Source organism: Anguilla anguilla, chromosome 5 (assembly GCF_013347855.1).
Source record: "Anguilla anguilla isolate fAngAng1 chromosome 5, fAngAng1.pri, whole genome shotgun sequence".
In the NCBI taxonomy this organism is placed as follows: domain Eukaryota; kingdom Metazoa; phylum Chordata; class Actinopteri; order Anguilliformes; family Anguillidae; genus Anguilla; species Anguilla anguilla.
The window spans coordinates 57,162,545-57,183,478 of NC_049205.1; the positions used below are offsets into that span (position 1 = coordinate 57,162,545).

The 20,934-nt window shown below is 48.4% G+C and overlaps 1 long non-coding RNA gene across 1 annotated transcript; it reads right to left on the reverse strand.

Moving 5' to 3' along the window:
- Nucleotides 1-590: 590 nt before the first annotated feature.
- On the reverse strand, nt 591-17,835 carry LOC118228535. The gene is made up of 3 exons (XR_004765513.1): nt 17,431-17,835; nt 1,192-1,362; nt 591-787 (listed from the first exon to the last, which is right to left on the reverse strand). It is a non-coding gene; the product is annotated as an uncharacterized LOC118228535 (long non-coding RNA).
- Nucleotides 17,836-20,934: the final 3,099 nt, after the last annotated feature.

A 20,934-nucleotide genomic window follows, 5' to 3' on the forward strand; every position in this document is an offset into this window, starting at 1 on the left:
GTTTGGTCAGGTCGCTGGCTCGGACATTAATCCACTGCATAGGACCAGCAGGGCACAGCAGGGGTGATACAGCGTCCACACACTCCCATCCACCCCCCCCCCCCCCCCCACCACCACCCCTACTTCCACCATATGGAGCGCCACGCGCGGCTGCCTGCTGTCAGCCAGCACAAAGACGCAGAGAGAGAGAGAGAGAGGGAGAGAGGGAGGGGGAGAGAGAGAGAGAGAGAGAGAGAGAGAGGCACAAAGAGAGGGAGGCAGAGAGAGAGAGAGAGAAAGTGCCCTCAGCCATCTCATTGAGAGAGGACATGTGTCTCCTGCCAGTGTATGTGTTGGGGGCAAAAACAAAGGGAGTGACTTTTGAAGACAGCAGTGTGAGGAGGTGCAAGCAGGGCCACAGGCCCGGGCATGGGGGGGGGGCACAGCCCATAATCACCCCCCCCCCCACCAGCCCTTCACCACCCACCCCTCCCCCCTTTCCTCTCCACGGACTGTTTACCAGGGTCTTCGTTAATGACAGCTCATTACAAAGCTACAGGTAAAAATAACAGAGGCCTTTCACAAGCCTTTAGACATAACTGAAAGGGCTCTTACACACATGAAAAAAGGACGGGTAGAAAAAAACTCTCTGACTACCAACCCTGATGCTGCGCTTGGTTGTTGCCCCAGTCGAGGGGCGTCTTCACGGGTCAGTTACCCTGTCCTGTGGCCTTCAGTCCCTCCGCAGTCAGGTTCTTACCTTGGTTCTGATTGGTGGCCCCAGACTGATGATCCATTTCTCATAGGTCTCAAAAAAGGTACGAAATGCACTAATCAGATATTTAAATAGCGTGCCCCCACCACAGACACACACACACACACACACCTCCCTAGCAAAAAGCATTGATAAACTGGAACTAAGGTTGAACAAAGATCATTTTCCTTACCTATTTCAGGCAAAACATTTCCAGGTGAGCACACAGAACATCTTTGTTGAGAACTCCTAGAAACAGTAAAAATCATAGCCTGCATCGTCACATGGTGCATTGTGGACCAATGACAAGACAGAATGCAGCATCGAGGAACAAATGGGACAGGGAAAGCAAGACAAGCACACAAACAGACAAACAGTCCCATTCTTCACTGAGCTCTTCATATGGGCTGTTCCATTGGCGTGTGCTTTGAAAAACACAACCGTTGCGACCAACTTACTTGTAATTCCAGGGAGGGCCCGCAGATGGCCCTCTACTTCAGGAGCATCGATCTTGCGCTTTGCTCTGTTGTTTATGATGTCAACCGCTGTGTGGGCCAGGTTTCGGCACATCCCGTCCCTGTAGAGCACCATATTCCCTACAGGGGACATACCGAAGTGAGAGGAACACACTGAGAGGGAGAAGGAAGGAGAGGGAGAGAGAAAAAGAGAGAGAGAGTCTTTCTTTGGACAAACAGGCAAACATCTACATACCAAAGGCCCAGCAAAACTTGCTCTTAACAAAATCATGCTGTCCCACTCATCTCCAAAATCACTTTCCGGAGGTATGTGATATACACCTCATAGATAAAATAGTATCAGCCCCTTAACATGGACCATTTACAGACTTGGTCCATGGACTGTGCAAAAAATTTTAGAGAGCAGAAATATTTTGGAATATTAAGAGAGCAGAACAGTACAATGTTTATTGAACCAACATATACTGATGCTAGATGCCTGGTCCCATACATGTCATTCACATATACACTATATATATATATATATATATATATATATATATATATATATTTTTTTTTTTTTTTATCACATTGTTTGTCCTGTGGTGTAAATGCAGGACAGAGTCAGCGCTGTGTCCAGGAGCGGGTGCTGAGCGATATTCGGGGCGGTGTGTTGGGGACACACAGACCTCCAGCACCCTGCATTGTGATGCATTCTGCCTTCACTTCTAATAATAGGCAGTATTGAACCTCCTCGGCTCCGTCTCTCCTGGGCATTCTGCTGAGAGCAGCTCAGCTGGAGCGCTCCTTAATTACTTCCCCCACGCACTGATCAGCAGCACTGAGGCAGGATCAGGTGTGCTGCTCCCCCAGCTGCCTCACACGCGCACACACACACACGCACGCACACACACACACAGGCGCGTGCACACATGCACACACACACGCGCGCCTGCACACACACACGCACACACGCACACACATACACACGTACACACATTCACACATGCACGCACTCACACATACACACATACACACATATACAAACACACACACATATACACACAGACACACACATGCACACACATACACACGCGTACACACACACGCATACACACGCGCACTCACACAAAAACACACACACACATGCACGCACATAAACTGGATCACACACCAGAGAGTTGTGATCCAGTTTGTTGGTTGTTGGCGTGCTCCTCGGCCACTGGGCCGTGCGCATCCCCGACCCGCCTGATGCCGGCGGGCCAGAGCGGGACCGTCCCGGTGACACACTTTCGGCGGCGAGCACGCCTCGGTCACCGCCGTGTCAGAACACCCAGTAATGATGAGTGAGACCAGCACGCGAGCGGAGTGTGGCCTCACTGTGGAGCCCGCGCTGTGTGTGGACCCTGACGTAGCAGCCGCGTGATTGGCTGCACTCACAGACTGGCTAATATTCCAGCGCGCAGTGAGGTCCGGGATCCGGCTTTGGGTTGCAGACGTTCACTAAGCAGAGTCTTCGTTCCGTACAGACTTCACTGCTAATCCGTATGGCAGGGGTATGCAAATCTGGCCCTAGAATCCAAATCCGGCCCTGGTTTTCTTTATTTCCCCCCAGGTAATTAACTGAATAATTAGTGCCACTGATTGGCCAGACGGTCCTCACACCTGACTCCCACGTAAAGGGAGGGTGGAAAACCCAGCAGTTCTCGGCCCTGGAAAACTGTGATTTGAGTAGCCGGGGCTATAAGAGCTCGCTAACGGTCGGAGCTCACTGGTTTCGACGAAGCTGCTGAAACGCGTAATCGCCTGGACAGTGACCCGGTACCGGGCTGGATGATGGCGGATGCAGTATTGGCCTTGCTGAGTGTGAGTGTGTGATGACAGTGCTGTATGGGTGATGGAGCGTGTGTGTGTGTTGGGGTGTTGGGGGGGGAGGGGGTGATGAGGATGATGATTTGGGAAGGGGGGGGTAACAGGGCGTCGCACGCTGGCAGGTCATGTCTGATGTGACCGGAAGCGGACGCCGGGCACGCAGCAGCTGATGTGCGTCCACGTGCCCGCCCCCCCCCCCCTCCACACCGCTGGCACCGCTACGGACACGCCAGCGCGGCAAAGCAACGGCACGGCGCCACGGCAACGCGGGCAGTGCGTCCGCCGGCAAGGGCAACGAGCGGGCCGCACGCAGAGAGGCCAATCAGACGCCCACAGAGACACGGCCAGGGGCTCACTGCAAGCGCTCATCCATCAGCCAGTCAGAGCTCTGAGGCGGTGATGGGGGGGGGGGGGGGGGGGGTCGGGGAGGGGGGGGAGGATTCATAAAACATTTGCAGGGGTGAGGGGGGGCTGACTAAAACCTGAGGAGAGGCTGTGTCATTTTCACATTGAATTCACCTCCTAAAAAAAATTTCAACCTAAAATAAAAAATATTTTTTTAAATCACCCATATACAGTTCTGGAGTCGTTGAGTCTGTTCCCCCTAGTCTTTTTTCTCTCGACCACTTCATCATCTCTTCTTCCACCCGTCCATCTGTCCATCCATCTTCTCTCTCAAGCCTCTCCCTGTCACTCCATTCTTCCCTCTCACTTTATCATTCCGCCTCTCTCCATCTCTCCTTTTCTGCAGTCCCACTTTTTCTCCTTCACTTCCTGTCCCCCTCACTACCTCTCTTGCTTCTTGCTCCCTCCCTCCCTCCCTCTCTTTCTCTCTCTCTGTCATCACTGCCGCTCACTCCCTCCCTCTCTTTCTCAGTGTCTCACTGCCTCTCCCTCTCCTCCTCTCTCTCTCTCTCTCTCTCTCTCCCCGCCGAGGAGCGCAGCGTCAATAGCGGGCCCATCTGCTCCCATACATCACGCTCTTCATTTCGGTTTATTAGCCGGGATAAATCATAAATATTTCATTATCCATCACGGGCGGCTGTCGCGGGGATGCCGCGCAATTCATCACCGCTGCCCCCTCTCAGGACTCCGCAGCCCCGCAATAAGCTCTCCAGTCTATTAAACAAGATTGATACAGTGTGTAAATTTAGATATCGGGGATTTCTCCACACACCACTGCTCTGCACTGATAGGCCATGGTAATGGGGGTGCGAGGTTGGGGAGGGAGGAGGAGGGGTGGGGGGGGGGGGCGGCGTGCGGGGGGTGGTAAGGTGTTAACAGCAGTGATAGCGCATTTACAGTTAACCCCCCCCCCCCCCGCCCCCAACCCCCTCAATCCATTTTTAAACCAAAATGAAACGAATAATTTAGTCACACCAAACGTACCTTTGAATCTGAATGTTTTTTTTTTCTCATGTAAATTAGGAGAAGAATATAAAAATGTGTTTTACATGCCTCCGGTAAACCGGCTTGGTGGGAACACTCGGAATAAATATAACTCCTCCCTTTGGTGCTCAATCATGACTCCGGGAACGAAGGTTTAAGAAGCGACGTAAAGCGGCGTTAAACAGGACAAAACACCCCCTATCGAGAGCCTGTTTTGTCTCCGTGTACCTGGAGGCAACTTGGCAGCGACCAACAACCCAAGCTCCGTTTTTTTTTTTTTTTTTTTAAATCAAGGGCACGCGCCGAAGATTCCGTGGGGACTTAAAGCGCACGATGCGGAACAGCACTTCGCCGGTTAAAAAGAAGGGAAGTGTTGGGAAGCGCGTTATCAGGACACAGTGCCGTCGGCTTCCCAGCCTCTCTCCATTGTTGTGGTGCCGGCGGAAGATATGGGCGAGTGGCTTCCTTAATTAAAGTGATAAGAAGCCTAATTGCGTCGGGGTTTTTTGTTTTCGGTGCTGAAGGAAAGCGGCGGCGCGCAGGCAATTAACGAACCGAGAAAGTGGCGAGCGCGAGCCTGAGCTGGACGTCAGGGTCCCGTTTGATGCGTCCGCGCAACAGACTCATTTAACTGATAATGACGGCGGCCTCCAGAACCTTCCGTCTTCTTAATAGAGGAAGAAATAGCCTTGGCGTGATGAACTCTGGTCTGGACAATGCTTTGGTGCCCTAAATAATAGTGTCTGAATAATCAGTGAACGCAATTAAGCAGCCACTTCAGAACACAGCTTTACAGATGAATTAGCAGCAGTAAGGTCTGGGAAAACAGTAATTATCCAGACGACAAACTAATTTAGGCATTGCTTAATCGATAAACAGCGCACAAACATTAACAGACGGCGTAGGTCTGTACGTTAAGGGGTTTCCTTACGCAGAAAACCATGTCATTACGAGCGCACTACCAGCAAACAGGCATCGGTTGGTTTTATAAAATGGCTGACTGGTCCATGACTTGAATTTTATTTTGTGTTACACATACACACACATATGGACAGACGTTCACATGTACACAAAGCATCATAACACACACACACACACACACATTCGAACATACTGCACACACAAATGAACCCTCTCACGCTTTCAATCGTGCACCGTGTCAGAGCACTGCTGCAGCGGGTCTCCAGTGTACTCGTTCACTGAGACACATGCGCACAGGCATGTAGAGCATGGCTTCTGTCAGGCTGCCCTTTTTAAAACTGCCCTGCATTCACACCCTCCAGACCCCCGCCTCTCCCCCCCCCCCCCCCCCGTCCCCACCGTCTCCTCCCCCCACCATCGACCATCCCCATCCCTAGACTTCTTGCCAGTGATATACCCGTGGTATACCCTTGGAGACAGCAGACTGTGTGTCGGTGAGTGTGTGTGTGTGTGTGTGTGTGTGTATATGCGTGTGTAAAAGCAAAAAAGTGCGTTTTCATACGTGTTTTCTTTCATTTGGGGCAAGTGAGTGTGAATTTGTGTGACTTTTGTGTATCTCTGTTCATGTATTATGTGAGATGAGCATACCAAACCGCTGTCCTCTTCAGAGGACTCGATAACAGACACACGCCTGCTTCCATGGAAGGCAGAGAATCTGCCTCACGCATTTACAAAACTGTTTAACCGAACGGTTCACATATGCGATCCCAGCCCGCCTCCCTCTCCATTTCACGCCGTTCCGTTTGTCGAAACGAAAGCCCTTATCGGTGCTCGACTGATGAGGCCCGCTCATAACCGATCACACTTATGACAATAATAATAAACACGGGCCTCAGTCAGAAGCATGAATATTAATGGAAACATTAAAACGGCGAAAGTTAAATGGAACAGTTAATGAGGACGAATGGCAGACGATGCCCACAAAATGGCCGCTCCGATGTTATTTATCTTCCTTAACTTTTGGTCACGGCTCTTTTTTTGTGTAATTAATATTGTACATAAAAGCACTTTGCACTCGGATGAGCGATCTAATTCGCCTCTTATAAATGGGGATTAAACGGGGGGAAAAAGGCGGCGTTAATGTTTACGGTAATGGAATTCACTGTGCGGCTGTGCCGTGGGTTTTTACATCTCTCATCTCAGGCAGCTATTGATTAGATCCTCCGGCCTCTGCTCGACTCGCCACGGCGACAGACAGACTCGCGCCTCGTTGCCAGAGCGACTGTACAATCAGAACAGCGCACCAAAACAACAATTAAAAAATCAGAACCACATAACTAAGGCGACTTCAGACGGGGGGGGGGGGGGGGGGGGGACCACGTCACTACAGTAACAGCCGGACCCGATTACATTTTCGCGGTTACCGTGCAGACGTCCCACATAACTACGGTCACGAAGGAATCAAACATCGTCACCACGGTAACCCGCCTATATGATCGCCAATATTCCCTCAGTCAAATATTGGCCTGAACACAGTGAAGCAGGCTAAGGTGGGAGAGTGTGGTTGTGCCTACTGATGACATCATTGAGTTTGGGGGGGGGGGGGGGCATGGTGTTGGGGGAGTAAATGGGTATATGTAACGTTTTAACTATTTAATACTATTTAATGCAGAATATGTATCAGATTAATGACATTTAACACACATTTACCATATAAGAACCGGAATTTGTTGGCCATTAACACAAAGGCTTTTACAGAACAGGCCGTATCCAACAAATATTTTTTGACTGAAATATATTTGAAACTGTGTAGACCATTCCCTTACTCCACAATCAGACTATATCACCCCAGAAAATCCACCCACAATCAGGCCACATCATTCCATAACTCTACAATAATCACAGTAAAGGAAAGAATCAGACCACTACCACCACGCAGTTCAGCAGGTGACCTGTTTGCCCCATAATCCCTCAGCACTAGAAAAGCATTCTGGAGAACACTGATTTGGTTCCCTATTTTGTCCATGATTCTTCATTATCTAGTACACAAGTAATCTTGACAACACAAATAAACAGAAGCAAACAGTGGAGCAGTGTGGAACAAACCTCACTTTCCATGGCTCTTTTCTGAAGGATCTGCACACGAAGACAACGCAGTCCATGATCACAACGAAAGCTTGTGACGGTGACACCCAGATCTCACCTCTCTTGCTGACCTCGGCTGCCCATTGCGACCTGCGTGGTGACTCACTCTCACCCCCCTGGGTGCCGTGTGAGTGCTTCAGTGGACTGGCCTGCCTGAGGGCCTGAGGACTGCTCAGTCTCTGGGCAATTTTAACCCTTTGAAGAGTAGGTTTTCTATGCGGTTGTTCCCTGCACTTGGACCGGTACTTCTCTCTAGGGGTTTCGTCATACTTGTTCCTGGTTATGGTTATACACTTTGTTGTACGTCGCTCTGGATAAGAGCGTCTGCCAAATGCCTTTAATGTAATGTAAAATGTAATGGAATGTTTTTTTCCCCTCAACATTCTAAGTCAGTGTTCTAGAACTCCACTGCTTTCAGTTACCAGTAGTGATTGTTACATCAGCATTGGAATGTTCAGTTAAGAACATTCTAATCACATATTTGTGATCTTTGAAAGAACTGAAGATGTACCTTTTTAGTACTGTTTTTACTGGAGTCACATAACAATTTAATTTTACAATTATTTGTTGTTACCTTGTCCCCATTTTTTCTTTGCATTTCCACTTTGTTTATTCATGAAACCTATTTAATTTATTCCCATTTTACTTTTATTTTTTGTGAAGCACTTTGTGTTGCACCATGGTGTATGAAAATGTGCTATAGAAAAGACTGATTCCCTGCTAAGCTGAGGGGCAATGGGGCAGCATGGGGCTCAGACCCACAGAGTAGATGTTCTGCTTCTCCGGGCCCAAAGCCAACAGCCTGAGAGTGGCCAGTATGTTTCTTTCAGGACATGAAGGCTGCGCGCAAAGACTGACTGCAGCTAACATCCATCCTGCGCTCAGGTTGCAGTAATTGGTTTTATCTCCATTTTCTGACCATTTTGCACCGAGAGTGAGACAGTAGAGCCGCACACACACGCACACACACGCACACACACGCACACACTCGGACATGGGCACATACACACACGCACAGGCACCCATACACACACACATTCACAGAGAGAGAGAGAGAGCGACAGAGAGAGAGAGGGGGGGGAGAGAGCGAGGGAGAGAGAGCTCTGAGCGTGGTGGGCTAAAGAGGTCCTGTATGTGATGAATGTACTTGACATTCAGCTCTGCTCGTTTCCTTCCAGACCAGTGAGCATAGCGCCCCCTGCAGGGCTTCCTGTGCCTCCCAGACCGCTAACCTCCCTGCTGTGGGGTCATTTTCATGTTCACCGCTTCAGCTCGTTCACAACATGAGAGAGGAGTTTCTTTTGTCTCTTTCGACACAAGGCGCACACACACACACACACACCGACACGCATACACACACACACACACACACACACACGCACACAGAAAACCTCAGGAGATCTTTTCTCCGTCTCTCTGAAAGGTAAAAGGTGATGTGCAGTTGGGGCGGGGCGGGGGGTAGGTGCCAATTTCTGACACGGCACATCCCAGCAGGGTGCTGCTTCTGCGGGGGGAGGCGTGTGAGAATGAGGGGGGGGGTGTGTGCCCATACCTGGGGTGGAACATGACATTGAACAGAAGGCGCGCAGTGTGACCTGAGATGGTGTGTGTCATTGCGATAGGGCGTTGGGGGGAGGGGGGGATTTGAGGAGGGGGTGGGGGGGGGGGGTGAGGGGGATGGGGCCCCTGGTACAGATGAGTAGTGTAGAAAAGCTGCAGGCACTAGAATGTACCTCAGATCCCAACTGACAGGTTACCTGGGTAACCGTGACAATCCGTTGCACCATGGCAGACACCTACCCCAAGCCCGGGGTGCGAAGGTGGGGGGGCGGGGGGGTTAGGGCACAAACACAAAATATACAACAACAAAAAAAACTCACAAGATAAAACAGACAATAAAAATATGCAAAGTGACCATGCTTACACGCACACACACACACACACACACACACACACACCAGTGCGCTTACACGTGCTAATCACCATCTCTCTCACACTCCCCCATCCAGTGTCATGACTGTTCGTAGCGCCTGTGCATCTGGGCCTGCGGACAGCTCGGCTCTGACCCCCCAGGTTAAGTATCGGGGCGGGGCGGTTCCTCGGGCCGGTAACCCCGGTTAACACGCCCTCCCCCGCCGGCGCCCGCGGCCCGCGGCATCCGCCATTCCCGTTATTTATGGGCGGCGGGGGCTAATGCGCGGTCCCAGACCGGTGCTTACCCGCGCACCGGCTATCCTTAAGAACCCGTCCATTAGTCATTAGCGCGTCCGGGCGGCGGGTGAAAAAGCGCTAATGTTCGTTTTTTTTGTTTTTTTTTTTGTTTTTTTTAACACCATCTTTTCCCAGTTTTTTCCTCTCCTCTTTTTTTTGTAAACACGCCAAGCCATTGCCTGAAAAGGTAATCTGGTTTTCAGTGGAACAGCTGAACTCAATGCGCCAGGTCTGTTTTTTTTCTGATCCCACTGGCAGTAAAAATAAAGACGTTTTTTAGTGTAGCCATGGTTTAATGCTAGCGTCTGTGCTGTTCCGGCTTTATTAAAAATAATTAATGAGCACCTGAAAATAGCAAGCAAACAACATGGTTAAGATTGTCTCACTGTTAAAATATTCAGTGAGGAATAGATACTAAAAGATCCTATCGATTAAGAATTAAGTTAATCTCATAGACACTGGAACTGCTGCACCCAAGTTTGAAGGCCCCCCCTCCAAAAAATTTTTTTTGCAGATGCATAGAACTATATGCTGAACTTAATTGCAAAGACCCCCCTCCCCCCCAAAAGAAGTGCTCATAAACAGAATGTGTTTACTGGGATAGTACCCCCCCCACCGCTCAGATTATCTGCAAATCTGGCGAAACCACTGCCCCATCACCCCCCCCCCCCCAGAAAAACATTTCAGCGAGCCTCTGTCATCTGACATCATATTCATCATCGCTTCCCAGTTTGAGGTTTTAAAGACAAGCCAGGATTCAACCATAATTTGTCCTACAAACGTTCTCTCTCATTAAATGCAAACTATAGTTTTCTCTTCAACACACCTTTTTCTATGAAGACAAAAAAATGACAAAAACCTTGCACTTACTGGCAAATCAATTCTAAGGATGAATGTTTGATGGAGCCCAGACTACAGTCTCTCTGTGAAGTCACTTTGTAAATTTCTCTCACACAAGGTCAAGAGCTCAGCTCAGCTTGCCAGTGAATCTACACCTTAATAGTAATTTCTTTCATCGGCAGACTAACCTCAAATAACCTGTCTTCAAACAAGGCAGTGGTGCAGGGGGGCACCCCGCGTGTGTGGACAGGGGTCCGATGGACCCAGAGGTGTTTCCGGGGGGGTAACTGAGCCTCTGTCCTGCAGTTTGGGCGATCCGCGGAAAAACAGATCGCGGGCAGCGGACTCCCGAAAATGCGAGGGGGAGAAGCGAGAAGAGAACAACAAAAGGCAGCGGGGGGGGGGGGGTGGTGGAGTCGGGGGGGGGGGGGGGGGGTGGGGGGATCGATGGCAACAAACGAGGCTGGAGATGCACAAAGTGAGCACTCAGGACAGGGTGACAGATTATCCGCACAGGTGCCAGTCGCACCGAGGCCCGGGGTACTCACGCCATTAAGACCACTGCCGGGCTCAAGCTGGGGGGGCGGGGGGGGCGGGGGGGGGGGGGGCGTATCGATCCAGGAGCCAGCGCCAAAGAGCTGCTCACATGGAGAGTGTGTGCTGAGGCAAGGGGAAGTACAGAGAACAGGAAAACAGAGAGAGAGAGAGAGAGAGAGAGAGAGAGGACAAGTCGGAGGGTGAGGAGGTGGGGAAAGAGGACAGGTAAGAGAGTGAGGAGTTAGGGAGAGGACAGGTAAGAGAGTGAGGAGGTGGGGAGAGGACAGGTAAGAGAGTGAGGAGGTGGGGAGAGGACAGGTAAGAGAGTGAGGAGGTGGAGAGGACAGGTAACAGAGAACAGGTAAAAGAGTGAGGAGGTAGGGAGAGAACAGGTAAGAGAGTGAGGAGGTGGGGAGAGGACAGGTAAGAGAGTGAGTTTGGGTTTTACAGGTGGGTTTTACCCAGTGAAGTTACCCAGCTAATTCAGTAATCCCGCTTTGTGAAATACCCGCCTGGTTTACTTTACACACCCAGGAGTCACAGGGCACAAATAGGCTCAAATCTCCCTTCTGCTTTCAGGAACAGTAACAAGGAGACCAGACTCAAGGCATGACCGGTGTTATCGAGGTTAACTGTTGTAAGCTGAAAATTCTAACGCTGATGTAACAGTAACTACTGGCGACTGAAAGCAGTGGAGTTCTAGAACACTCACTTTGAATTTAGAAATAAAAAAACATTCCAAAAAAGAACTATTCTTCAAAGGGTTAAAATCACTTTAGCCCAGACGCTGTTTGATACTCTTTTCAATGCAGAGCTGAGTTGAGACGGCAGTGTGCCCAGGGTGGATTTCAGCAGGGTGTGTGTGTGTGTGTGGGGGGGGGGTTGGTTGGGGGGGGTGGGGTGTCAGGGAAGGCTGCCCGTGGCCCAGGGGGGGAGAGGGGGAGATGGGGGGGGGGGGGGGAGCGCTGCCTGGCTGCGGTGGCCTGGGGACTCGTCTGCTGGGAGCTGATTGCGCTCTCTCTCATTATCCGGCCTGTGTGTCTAATGGAGTGTGACAGCAGCGCGCAGCGTGCCGGAACGCTGTCCCCCCCCCACCGCCCCCCCACCCCCACCCCTTAATGCCAATTAAACCCACTCCGCCCCTGCTCTCCTCCTTCCCTCCCTCTCACCCTCTCTCTTCCTCTGCATTCCCTCTCTATCCTTCCGTCTCTCCCTTTCGCCTTCATTCTCACTCTGTATCTCTCCCTCTTTCACTCTCTCCATCCTGCAGACCTCCTTCTTTTGCCCCACCTTTCCCCCTTTCTCTGTCACGTCATTTTAAAGTTATTTGTCCTTTATGAGCGGGAGAAATTAAATTAAAAGTTATCATGGCAGTTACATGCATTGGAAGGAGTTGCAACAAAACTAACTATAGTAGGATATAGAACCCAAAAACTCCTTAAGACTTAAACACAGATACAGATAAACATAGAACACAGAGCAGTAACATAAGTATTGTTATTTATTAAATACACAATATTAATTACTAGGTACCAACAATTATGCAGCTGAAAAATTGCACACACACTCACACACACGCACACCCGCACACGCACACACAATACATCTATATTCACCCAAGCAAACAAAGCCGAAAATGTATCCCGCTACACACACACACACACACACACACACAGAAGTTAAACCAGCGTAATATACACACTAGTGCCTGTGTCTGACCCAGGTAGATAAGAGCGAATGAAAGAAGCTGAAATGACACTTTCTCCATGTTTCTCTGACAAGGCCGGGTGGCTATGTCATTTCACAGGTCACTGGTCTTCCAATAAAGAACAATGTAGACAAACCGCGATTAACCATAATCCCCTCTATCGCACAGACCTAATTTACTTAACGGAAATGCCAATCTATCAACAACAAAAAAAGAGAAAAAACATTTAAATCTGAATAAACATGAAGTGTAAACCAATAGCATTTCTCTAATCTCAATTGGTTCAGACTGGCAAAGGCCAGCCACTGCATAGTGGGATGTAGTTTTAAGGGCATGCGTTTAATTCAGATGAGTCTGTGTGTGTGTGTGTGTGTGTGGGCATGTATCACTATCTTTGTGAGAACCAAATGTCCCCACAAGGATAGAAAGATGAGGAAATTTTTTTTTTGCTGGTCCCCACAAGTTTAAGAGGCTGTTTTAGGGTTAGGACTTAGGGTTAGGGTTAGGGTTACAATTAGGTTAAGGTTAGGGTTAAGGATAGGCATGTAGTGGTTGGGATTAGGGTTAGAGGTTACGGAATGAATGTAAGTCAATAGGAAGTCCTCACAAGTATAGCAAGTGTGTGTGTGTGTGTGTGTACATTGCTTTAGCACATTGCTTTAGGGGAGGATCTGAGCTCTGTGCTCTCAAGGCCACCTTGATTCACTAATCAATGACAGAACTCAGTCAGTCGAGGGAACTCAAAGAGTGAAACAGGCATATTGTATATGCATTTTCAAGTACGGACAGTAGGGCAGCAGTGTAGTATAATGGGTAAGGAACTGGTCTTGTAACCTAAAGGTCACAGGTTTGATTCTCCAGCAGTATAAATGGATGCATTGTAAATGGTATGTAAAAAGTTATGTAAGTCGCTCCGGACAAGAGCGTCTGCTAAATGCCTGTAATGTAATGTAATGGATGGATTTGCCTTGCAGTCAAGTTCTCTCTTAAATGCAGGTCACAAATAGCGTCAAAGAGAGTAAAAATACTAATATGGAGATTTTGTTTGTGCTTAGGAAACTCCAATGTAATATCATCCTGTGGGCACGTTCCCAGCCTGATATTCCAAGTGATGCAGAGCAGGTCACATGCCATGAAGTACCAGCATGAGTTACACCAAAACAGTCCATAACTGGCCATAAGAAAGAACATGCAAGCTGTCGTGACACAGGTGAAGATCTTCAAGCTAAAGGAGAATATCCCTCCTCTTAAATGAAATAATGAGTTCCTGTTCTGGGGGAGGTAGGGGTACATCTCTGTAACTACATGACACAAAACAGGAATTCCACACACTGTGGATGCCACACAAAGATATTTGTTTCTAGCACAAACTAAAAAAAGTTCAATTTTTCACATTGTTACATAAAACAAAAACAATGATATTCTAATATATACAGAATGCTATTTTAGCCATCTCCCAATGAATTTTGGCTTTTTTTGGATTTTTGTAATTTTTTAATAGTCTTTTCCTTATAGGAATCCTATAGAGAAAGCATTTTTTGTATTACTGAGCAGGATAACTGGATGAGCATATCTGCTCCAGTCTCTTGTGGACTACAATGCTCCCAAGGTTTCCAGGATTATTTATACCTGCTCCTCACACCTGTTCTTCTTTCTCCCCCTCACTCACACACACACAGACACACGCATGCATGGATGCATTGACTCACATTCACACACATACACACACTGACACACAAACACACACACAAATGCGTACACACCCTCACACACACATATACACACACACACACACACACACGCATGCATGGATGCATTGACGCACACTCACACACATACACACACTTACACACAAACACGCACACAAATGCGCACGCACCCTGACACACACACACACACAGACACACACACACACGCATGCATGGATGCATTGACGCACACTTACACACAAACACACACACAAATGCGTACGCACCTCCACACACACACACACACATACACACATGCATGCATGGATGCATTGACTCACACTCACAGACATACACACACTTACACACAAACACGCACACAAATGCACATGCACCCCCCAAACACATACACACAGACACACACACACACACACCCACACACACACACAGACATAGATGAGGTAAAAATTTAGGAAGCCGTATAGGAAATGAAGTGATCCGGCAGTGAAGCCACTGTGCTGGATGTCGAGTGACAGTCTAAAAATAACCGGTGAAATGCTACCCTGACAGCCTAAGAAAGGTGAAAGACACTAATGATGTCTGGATTAGAGTCGCAGCGAAAAGGAGAAGAAGAAAAAAAAAAAAAAAACCAGCCATCCTCATTATAGGTATTTTATCAGTTGCAGAGTGTTCTGGCGTGTTTGTGATTTTCTTTGTGTGCCTGTGGGGAGCCCTGTCTCTCTGCTCACTGCGGTGTGCGTCTGGCAAGTGTGAGCGTGGAGTGTGAGGCCTGCCCCGTTGGAGTGTGTGTTTTGCTGAAGAATATAATGTTGAGATGTACGCACAGTGCTTCGCCTGTGTGAAAGAGACAGAGGGAGAGCTCTAATTATATGTGTGTGTGTGTGTGTGTGCGTGTGTGTGTGTGTGAGAGTGAGTGTGTGTGTGTGAGAGAGTATTTTTGTGCGTGTGTGTCTGTGTGTGTGTGAGAGAGTATTCGTTTTTATGTGTGTGTGTGTGTGTGTGTGTCTGTGTGTGTGTGAGAGAGTATTCGTTTTTGTGTGTGTGTGTGTGTGTGTGTGTGTGTGTGTGTGCACGTGTGTGAGAGAGTATTCGTCTGTGTGTGTGTACGCGTATGTGAGAGAGTAGAGAGTATTCGTGTGTGCGTGTGTGTGTGCGTGTGAGTATTCGTTTTTGTGTGTGTGTGTGTGTGTGTGTGCACGTGTGTGAGAGAGTATTCGTCTGTGTGTGTGTGTGTACGCGTATGTGAGAGAGTAGAGAGTATTCGTGTGTGCATGTGTGTGTGCGTGTGAGAGAGAGTATTCGTTTTTTGTGTGTATGTGTGTGTGTGAGAGAGAGAGAGTATTCATTTTGTGTGTGTGTGAGTGAGTGTGTGTGTGTGTGTGTGTGTGTGTGACAGACAGAGAGAGGGAGAGTGTGTGATGGGCTGGGGGGGGGGTTGGGGGGGGGGCAGTAGGGGAATGCAGCAGCCCCTGTGGCGACATCTTGTCACAGACACAATGGGTCCCCTGACTGCAATGACAACCATTAACGAGGCTTCATCACCGCGCCCATCTGACCCTCTAATTAAGGCAGCGGTAGCCCCTGCCCACCCCTCCAAACGAGCCCAACCGGGCGGAGCAGACCACCGCGCCCCTGCCCCTGCCCCCCGCACGTGCTTCATGAATAATTCATAACGCTCGCTTCAGATTCCGCGTGCCTTTGGCCCCCCTCACTCCCCCCCCCACAGCAGCGTTGCCCAAGAAACGACTGCGCCCCCTGCTGTCCTGCAACCTCAAAAAACCTGTGCCCCCCCCCCCCCCCCCCCCCACGCTCCTGCTTGGGGATCACATCCCCCCCCCATCAAAACCAGTGGTTGTTATAGCTACCACTCTCATTAATATCACAAAATATATGGTTGTGTCATTTTAAGGAGCGCCCTGAGATTCGTGCCAATAAATGCAATTATGAATCTGAACTTGTGTAGGAGAGAACAACAGAGAGAGAGAGAGAGATAGGGAGAGGGCAATTGAAGGATAACTGAAGGATAAATAGAGCACGAGCTGTCAAAACAGAGAGGGATGGGGGAGAGAGAGAGAGAGGGAGAGAGATAGAGAGAGAGAGAGAGAGACTTGGCTTTTAACGGTCCTATATTTACATTGTATTAAACTGAAGGCATGGTGGAAAGGCAAGCTATTAGCATATTCGATTGTGAGTCACTCAACACCAACCAGCACAAGTAAAACCACAGCACCATGGAAAATGCAAATACTTACATAACTGCATAAGCTGAGGAAAGAACAATAACATTTTTTGTGGACTGTCAGTGCTAGCTCTCCTTTGTTTACATTGAACAATACCTTGTTAGTTGCTCATTTGCTGCAGAACTCCAGGAAGTTATAATGTAGTCTGAAGAAAGCAAACTCCACTTTTAACTGGGAAGTTATCATTGTTCTATGGTTATACAGTCCAGAGATTGAGAGAGTGAGAGAACGACGGAGGGAGAGACGGAGAGAGAGAGACACACAGAGAGAGACTGAGAGAGAGAGAGTTAAAGAGAACAAAATTAGTCTGTCCAATCACTTGGACTGAAGCCATATACAGTAGGGTCTCTCTGGCTCAACAGACACAGTGACTGCATACCAATGTAGCACAGCTCTTATTTGCAGTGTGCACAGGTCAGACCCTCTGGTTCAGTATTGGCCACAAGACAGTAAGGCAACCAATCAAAATCACTGCTTTTAACATTCTATTTGTCAATATTCGACACGTGCACGGCTGCGACGTCACTTCCTGTCAGCTTCTCTCGTCTACCCACTCCAACATAAGCAATGCCCCCTGTGAATTACCATTCATTCAATGAATGAAAAATATTTCTTGCTGAACGTCATTTTTAAAATATTTTTATAAATGTACATTTATTTTTTTATTTACCTTGGCAATGAGACAAACGTTCGGTGCCATGGTTACGCGCGGCGCTCGCTCGCTCCGCGGTATTAGAGACAGACGCTGAAGAGGTCGGATTGCAGGAGTGCGGTAACTGAAGCGTCCGCTGTTTTTTTTTCTGATTGCCTCTTGGGATATTGATTTGTTTTAACCTACTTTAATACGAGACGGCATCACGCCGGCTTTCCGTCGGCATCTCGCGGGGCCGCCACAGAACGATCGATGCGACCGCAGCGTCTTCAGAACCCGTCTGCGTAATCTCCTCTGCGGCTTTTTGAAGACGGTCGTCGGCTTTTATTTCCAATACACCGTGTTAAAACAGCGGGACAGGTGGGCACTTCTGCACAGGAAGCCCGAGCCTGTACTTCACAGCACTCAAAACAGCCCTGTACTTCCTTCGTGCTCAATAAAAAAACTCTGAATACCACATTGACATAAAAGCTACAGATATCCTGAAAACTTTACCGTGTGTTTATCTCTGTAATAGGGGCCACAAGTCTTCTAACATAATAACACCACACTACTAGAGTGTAGAGCATTTTGCCCTGAACATTTTGATTATTAAACCCAAATAGTTACTGTAAAATGTCTTATCGTGTTGTTAGCCTGCACGTGAAGCATACCAAAACTATTATCAGCAATCTGCCATGATCGTTTATTATTATGGGTGTTGTTCAACTTCCTTGTCGAAAATGAAACATTATCTCCTCCTCATTCAGTTTTGGAACTACCCATGCCACCTCTGCATCATTTTATGTTATTATATTCAAACATTTGTTGAAGCATTTCTTTTGAATATTTGAACAAACCTGTTTCTACTTGGTAAGTTTTTTTTAGCCAAGTTGGCTTAAGGTTGGAAAGCTGTATAGAGCTACATCACACCATTAATATGAGCTAAGCTGACATTTGGAACACAGTGCCAAGACCTTCATTCTGCCTGTTAGCAGAAAAAAAACAGTGGTTTGAATGGACTTCTATTGTGGCTTTTCTCTTTGATTTTTAGATGTCTTTGAAATCCTGAGGAGGGGGGGGGGGGGGGGGGGGGGAGTATAATACAAGAGACACCATTTTAATTTTAGGTAATGGCTTATACTGCCTTTCATAAGCACTCTTTATCTCAGACATTGTCTGTTAACATACGCTCTTTGATATTTAAAAAAAATGACATGTTCAAGCCAGAATATGGGAAAAAAAAATCTGGAATAAACACCTGCATATGTTTCAGTGTAAATGGATTGCTTAAAGTATCTGGATAAGCAGTGTCAATAAATAATATTTATTATAGAAAGAAATATCATCTTATCTGCAGTGTTGCAAAGGTCAGGCTGATATGCACTACGAGAGCATCTTAGAGGGTATTAGGGGTAAGTAACAGAAAAGCCTGTTAATACACAGCACCAAACCTGGGCTGTTTAGAGACACATGTTCTGTGAGCTTGAGTGATAGAGCTGCCCTCTACTTCCAAAGTCTGTGACAGCACAAATTTCAGACAAAAAGGTCAGGGATGTACATGTACATACGTAAACAAACAACGAAGATACACACACCACACAACTGCACACTCACTTGCACCAAATTAAAGAACACACATATGCAAACACACACTTTTTGTTTTGCTTTTACACACAGAAACACACTCAAACACATGCATGCACCTATACACACACCCACACACACATACACTCACACACGCACACGCGCGCACACACACACACACACACACACACACAGCCTGCACGCCTCAGTGAACATTCTGCACACAGTCAGAGGAAAGTGGGAATTAATTGAAGGTGAACGGCAGACTCCTTCCCTCCGTCCCCCTGGGATACTCTAACTTCCTTCAGCCCTCCTCTCTACCCCGCACCCCCCCTCTCTCTCTATCTCCCTCCCTCTCTTTCCCCCTCCATCACTCTCTCTCCCTCCATCCCTCACACACTTACTCACTATTTCATTATTTCTTGCTCCACTGCATCTGTGCTCTTATCAGCCCCCCCCTCCCCCCTCCCGAAAAAAATAAATAAAATCAAATAAAATATCTCTCTCATTATCTGCACCCTATTCTCACCAGGCCCCCCTCACTTCCTCTCTGTGGACTCAAGCACCCTCCCATCAATTATTTGTGTATGTGTGCAGTCTCTCCTTCCTGCTACCCCCCCCCCCACCCCCCACCACCATACCCTCTCCATCTCATTTTCCAGAATGGTGGCAATGTTGTCAGACAGTCCCCAAGGCACCTTACTGTCTCTCTCTCTCCCTTTCTCTTTCCCCCTCTCTCTCTCTCCTTACCTCTGTCCCTTTCTTGCTCTCTCTCTCTGTCTCTCTCCCTCCCTCCCTCCCGCTCTTTCTCTCTCTCTCTCCGATGTGCCGTCACGTTGGTCGTTAGAGATGAAATGCTGTTGTGTGAGAGGGCTAGCCCTGAGGAAGGGTGGCTTTGATGTCCCGGGGATCCTCAAAGGGAGAGCAGAGGGGTGAGGATGGTGGGCACCACCAGGGGGAAACAGCCCCCTCTCTGCAGGTCTAACAAGAGCTCCCCTCCCCAAGGTAAGACCGATTGTCTGGCAGTCGGAGGGTTGCCGGTTCAAACCCCGCCCTGGGCATGTCGAAGTGTCCTTGAGCAAGACACCTAACCCCTAACCCCTAACTGCTCTGGCGAATGAGAGGCATCAATTGTAAAGCGCTTTGGATAAAAGCGCTATATAAATGCAGTCCATTCACCCTTCCCTCCAGGGTTATCCAAGCATGCATGCCCGGGCCTCCAACACAACGTACAGTTGGCCACACCCTGGGATAGACGGTAAATGGACTGCATTTATATAGCGCTTTTATCCAAAGCGCTTTACAATTGATGCCTCTCATTCGCCAGAGCAGTTAGGGGTTGGTTGTCTTGGACAGGCACTCAGCAACAATATTAGCATCGGAACAAAATCTAATCGTTCACAGAAGACAGCGGGTCATTGAAAAGGGAGACGTATCGTTTGGAAAACTGACAAGCACAGCGTGCTGTAATCAGATCAAGAGTACCGCTGGCATTATTACTGGGCATTAGCATAATCTGAGGTTCATAGCTGCTAAATGAGGGCAACCTGTTATAAAATTAAGACTAAAGGATTCATGCTATGAAAATGAGAGTATTTTGATGTCACTTCCAAAGTCCTGAACGTGCTGCAGTGTAGCAGTTTACTTGCATTTCCTGATGCTTTCTTATCAAAAGAGCCTCAAAGAGCCTCAAAGAGCCCTCCCCCAGGGAGACATATATGCCCCCGCCTACGGTCACCTGCCTCACTTCAAAAAGGCTCACATCTCTCCCCTCTAACCCCTCCGACCCCCAACTGCAGCCTCATTCCCGCCCCCCCCACCCCCCAGCCCTCAGACCCTGTGTTCTACATCCCAGAGCCTAACCCTGCACCCTGATTTTGCACACAATGAGCCCCCCCCCCCCATCTGATGTCAATCTCAGGCGTGTCTATTACCCCCCCTCCCCACCCCCAATAC